This window comes from Moschus berezovskii, chromosome 1 (genome assembly GCF_049115385.1).
Source record: "Moschus berezovskii isolate FMDL1 chromosome 1, NW_MosBer_1.0, whole genome shotgun sequence".
Classification (NCBI taxonomy): Eukaryota; Metazoa; Chordata; class Mammalia; order Artiodactyla; family Moschidae; genus Moschus; species Moschus berezovskii.
Genome location: NC_142460.1, coordinates 54,018,522 through 54,024,372, shown reverse-complemented (window position 1 = coordinate 54,024,372; position 5,851 = coordinate 54,018,522). Strand labels below are relative to the sequence as shown.

At 44.6% G+C, this 5,851-nt stretch overlaps 1 pseudogene; it reads left to right on the top strand.

Annotated features, from left to right (window-relative positions):
* The first annotated feature begins 1,329 nt into the window (after positions 1-1,329).
* On the top strand, positions 1,330-3,336 carry LOC129551286 (palmitoyltransferase ZDHHC16 pseudogene; annotated as a pseudogene).
* The last annotated feature ends 2,515 nt before the right edge of the window (positions 3,337-5,851 follow it).

The window sequence follows — 5,851 nt, the reverse complement described above, 5'->3', positions numbered from 1 at the left end:
ACTCCTTTCCTGATTTTGAACCTGTCTGTTGTTCCATGTCCAGTTCTAACTGTTGCTTCTTGACCTGCATACAGATTTCTCAGGAGGCACGTCAGATGCTCTGGTATTCCCATCTCTTTACTAATTTTCCACAGTTTGTTGTGATCCACACAGTCGAAAGCTTTGGCATAGTCAATAAAGCAAAAGTAGATGTTTCTGGAACTCTCTTGCTTTTTCAATGTTCCAACAGATGTTGCAATTTGATCTCTGATTCCTCTACCTTTTCATAATCCAACTTGAACATATGGAAGTTCACGGTTCACGTACTGTTGAAGCCTGACTTGCAGAATTTTGAGCATTACTTTACCAGTGTGTGAAATGAGTGCAATTTTGTGGTGGTTTGAGCATTCTTTGGCATTGCTTTTTCTTTGGGATTGGAATGAAAACTGACCTTTTCCAGTCCTGTAGCCACTGCTGAGTTTTCCAAATTTGCTGGCGTATAGAGTGCAGCACTATCACAGCATCATTTTTTAGGATTTGAAATAGCTCAACTGGAATTCCATTACCTCCACTAGCTTTGTTTGTAGTGATGCTTCCTAAGACCCACTTGAGTTCGCATTACGGGATGCCTCGCTCTAGGTGTGTGCTCACACCATTGTGGTTATCTGGGTCATTAAGTTCTTTTTTGTATAGTTATTCTGTGTATTCTTGCCACCTCTTCTTAATATCTTCTGCTTCTGTTAGGTCCATAACATTTCTGTCCTTTATTGTGCCCGTCTTTGCAAACAGTGTTATAAAGAGCTACCGACTCTAAAGTCTACCTTTTACTTTTGTCTTCTCACCTCTATTTTATAGCTCTCGACAATGTGCAATTTAAATTTGTTTCAGTTTCTTTTCCTCTATATCTCTATACATAGGATTATCATTTAAATTACAGAGTATATATAAAGCATTTTGAATAATCATAACAAGCAGTCAATAAGCATTAGCCCTTATTATCTTGCAGTTCCTAGTTGATACAAATTATAAAACTACTAATACATCTTCAAACATGGATGCGTTCTGTGCTTAGTCACTCAATCGTGTCCAACTCTTTACAACCCCATGGACTGTTGCCCACCAGGTTCCTCTGTCCATAGATTCTCTAGGCAAGAATACTGGAGAACATTGCCATGCCCCGCTTCAGGAGATCTTCCCAACCCAGGGATTGAACCCAGGTTTCCCACACTGCAGGCAGTCTTTACTGTCTGAGCCAACACAGATAGTCATATGATAAAACATGTTACAGTGATGGGTGGGTGATGGGTCCAGGTCTGCAGGTTGGCCCTATGGGTCAACCCCACCAGGGCTATGGGTCGGGCCCTGTTCCCGGGTCTTGTGAGCCAGAGTTCCTGCTCTGCACAGTCCTCAAACCGGACAGAGGGCCCCCTCCAGGCAGCCCTGAGGCATGGAGCTGGTGAGTTCAGCCAACTCACCTATTTCACAGATTTGGAAAATCATCCCCAGGGATAGGATTTGACTTGTACCATATCTCTAAGATAGTTCAAGATAAAGACCAAATGGGACAGATGGACATCTGATCAGCCTTTCCACTTCATCCCTCCAGTTTGATCATTCAACACATATTTATTAAGTACTTCCATGATCCAGGAGACCTGGTTCAAGCCCTGGATTGGGAAGATTCCCTGGAGGAGAGCATGGCAACCCACTCCAGTATTCTTGTCTGGAGAATCCCCATGGACAGAGGAACTTGTCTGGCTACAGTCCTTGTGGTCGCAAAGAGTTGAACACAGCTGAGCAACTAAGGACAACACATGGCAGGCAGGAGACCCCGGACACCTCTGCTACAGTGGCCAGGCCCACAGGGCCATGTGGATAGCTTTATGCACATTGGTTGGGCTCCACCTAGTTGTCTGTGTACACAGACAATTCCAGAAATTCTGCTTGAGCTTGGAGCTACCTCCCTATTTCCCACAGCTGGTGACTGGCCCAGTGGGCCTCATCCTTAGGTTTCTGCCTCTAAGCTGCCCACTTGTGGGGCAGGGAAGGACAGGACCCAGGTTGGCCCCTCATGTTGCTGTGTTTTCCTAGAAGCGAGGTGGGGCCAGAGGAGCCTGTGGCTGGGCCCTGCCCGCCTCTGTCTGCACCTGCTTCTGCTCCTGGGTTACAGGAGGCGCTGCCCACCTCTGCTCCATGGCCTGATGCATCGCCAGCACTATGGCTTTTGAACTGTGGTGCTGGAGGAGACTCTTGAGAGTCCCTTGGACTGCAAGGAGATCCAACCAGTCCATTCTAAAGGAGATTGGTCCTGGGTGTTCACTGGAAGGACTGATGCTAAGGCTGAAACTCCAAAACTTTGGCCACTTCATGTGACGAGTTGACTCACTGGAAAACAATCTGATGCTGGGAAGGATTGAGGGCGGGAGGAGAAGGGAACGACAGAGAATGAGATGGCTGGATGGCATCACCGACTCAATGGACATGAGTTTGAGTGAACTCTGTGAGTTGGTGATGGACAGGGAGGCCTGGCGTGCTGTGATTCATGGGGTTGCGGAGAGTCGGACACAACTGAGCGACTGAACTGAACTGAACTGAACTGGCTGTGGACAACGTGATCCGCTGGTATAGGGTGGTGTCCGTGGTGCTGGTGATTGTGCTGACCAGCTCCATCGTGGCCATCGCCTACCTGTGTGTCCTGCCTCTCATCTTTCAAACCTACTCCGTGCCCTGGCTCTGCTGGAATTTCTTCTATAGTCACTGGAATCTGATTCTCATCGTCTTCCATTACTACCAGGCTATCACCACCCCACCTGGATACCCAACCCAGGACAGGAATGATAAGACAACAGTCTTTATCTGCAAGAAGTGCATTAACCCCATGCCAACCTGAACACACCACTGCAGCACCTGCATTAGCTATGGAAGCTGGGACCTTTTCTGGGAGGCTTATGCTGCCATCGAGACTTGCCACCAGATCCCACCACCCACTTTCTCCTTCCGAGAAAGAGTGACTCACAAGAGTCTTGTCTACCTTTGGTTCCTGTGCAGTTCTGTGGCACTGCCCTGGGTGTCCTAACTGTATGGCAGGCTGTGCTCATCAGTCGAGGTGAGACTAGCATCGAAAGGCACATCAACAAGAAGGAGCATTGATGGCTACAGGCCAAGGGCAGAGATTTTAGGAATCATTACAACTATGGCTGCCTGGACAACTGGAAGGTATTCCTGGGTGTGGACACAGGAAGGCAGTGGCTTACTCGGGTGTTGTTACCTTCCAGTCACTTGTCCCACGGGAACAGAATGAGCTGGGATCCCCCGCCTTGGATGACTGCTCACTCAGCCTCTGCGATGGCAGTGTGAGCTGGAGTGTGTCAGCCACAACTTTAGCACCACCCCGATTCCTGAGTTGCCTCAAGGGCCTCCAAGGAGAGCTTCTTGGGATCCTTAAGCCAAAAGAGCCAGTGGGCCTATCCCAGTGTACCATGCAGAGACAGCTCAAGGATCGGTCTCCTGGCCATTGCAGAAGCAAGGCATGATGTGGAGAAATCTTAGGACCTATGTCCCTTTACTCAGGCAAACAGAAGTTCCAGCCCCAGACTGGAGATCAGACAGCTATCAACCTTTCCAAGTTGACCCCGATCTCCTCCAGGTTACAGCACTAGGATTGGCCACTACCTCTTCCACTTGTGGTCTGAGGAAACAGCTGAATGGTAGAGATACGATTCTGGCTTCTCAACAGGGCAAAGATACCAGGCCTACTGCTGAGGTCACTGCCACTTCTCTCTCATGTGCTGCTAAAGGGAACAAAAATAAAGGTATTTGATTAAAAAAAAAAAAGTTACATAAGGAAGGATCATGCATAGTGTTGTGAATTTCATGTATAAAATATATATATTTTGTATATTTCAATAAAACTCTTCTAGTAGTTTTTCCCTACAAAGAGCAAAATTCTAGAAATGAATGATTCTAGTTTGGCTTTTAAAATATGTTCATAAAATATGAAGATAAAGTTTCAAGACCACTTCTATAAATAAATATGATCTATCCACATACTTCTAATTAATATACATTAACAATTACTGGCACCTCTTGTATTGCTTGCTTGGCATTTTGTAGATATTTTCTAATTTAATGTTCCTAATGACCTTGTGATTTAGGTTTTACTACTCTAATTTATCATATGAAGCAACTGAATCCACAGGTTCTAGTGGATCTAATATTCCAAGTCAAGTGTTACTGTCTGAGTGAAATGATAGACCTGAACTTCTAGAAATTCTCTCATTTGAATGCAAGAATTAACTTGAAGACTTGATTTTTGGAAAGAAGAAAGGAAAAAAAATATAAAAAGTAATTATCCCCAATTTTCCCACCATATAGAAGCAAAGTAAAATTAGCCCTGGGTGACACTAATTCTGTTTCACCTATTTTTAACTGACTTATTCCGTTAGTCAAGTCTCTAAATTATTCTGATCTCAAAGGAAAATGTGTGTGGCAGGGAGGTCAATGAAATATTTGGAAGTAGCTGAGGTATGTGCCAGGGGTTGTGCTTGGGATATCATAACCACATATCATGACCAACCTTGATAGTATATTAAAAAGCAGAGACATTACTTTGCCGACCAAGGTCCGTCTAGTCAAGGCAATGGTTTTTCCCGTGGTCATGTATGGATGTGAGAGTTGGACTGTGAAGAAAGCTGATCGCCGAAGAATCGATGCTTTTGAACTGTGGTGTTGGAGAAGACTCTTGAGAGTCCCTTATACTGCAAGGAGATCCAACCAGTCCATTCTAAAGGAGATCAATCCTGGATGTTCATTGGAGGGACTGATGCTAAAGCTGAAACTGCAATACTTTGGCCACCTCATGAGACGAGTTGACTCACTGGAAAAGACTCTGATGCTGGGAAAGGTTGGGGGCGGGAGGAGAAGGGGACGACGGAGAATGAGATGGCTGGATGGCATCACCGACTCTGTGGACATGAGTTTGAGTGTACTCCGGGAGTTGGTGATGGACAGGGAGGCCTGGCGTGCTGTGATTCATGGGGTCGCGGAGAGTCGGACACGACTGAGCGACTGAACTGAACTGAACTGAACCACATAACACAAGAAAACACTGGGGATAGTAGGAGGAGTTAGGGAGAAGAGAGGTGGGAACTTAAAAAAATGAGAAAATTGGCCCAAAGGCCTTTCAAGTTGAGTTGTTTTAACTACAAAACTTATACTTGGAAGTGAGAATTTGTTCCTTCCATTTAACTAAGTCAAGGAATTTCTTTTCTATGAAATATCTTTGCCTAGTTCAAATTTGCTTAATTTAGTGTTAGTTACTTAGATGGTAAACCTCAAGAAAGCATAGGATTTTTTTTTAAATTAACTTTCTGGCCCTGTAGACCCTTATTTTAAAACAAATGATGAAAAAAACTAATTTTGAGTATTATTTGTAATTTATAGCCACACCCCTTCATTAAACATTAGCAGGAAAAATACATTAATTTCTGAGTTAAACTCTGGTGTCCTGAACGGACACTAAAATGTATTAAATATTTTTTACACTATCTGCCTCCGTTCCGTTCCGTTCCATCGCTCAGTCGTGTCCGACTCTATGCGACCCCATGGACTGTAGCCTACCAGGCTTCTCCATCCATGCGATTCTCCAGGCAAGAATACTGGAGTGGGTTACCGTTTCCTTCTCCAGGGGATCTTCCCAACCCAGGGATCGAACCCAGATCTCCCGCATTGGAGGCAGAAGCTTTAACCTCTGATCCACCAGGGAAGCCTAGTTAATATATTTTGTCATTAAATTTAACTTAAATGCATTAATATGTAGGTGTATTAAATATAATCAATGATTTTTTATAATTTTAATGAAAAATAGATTAAA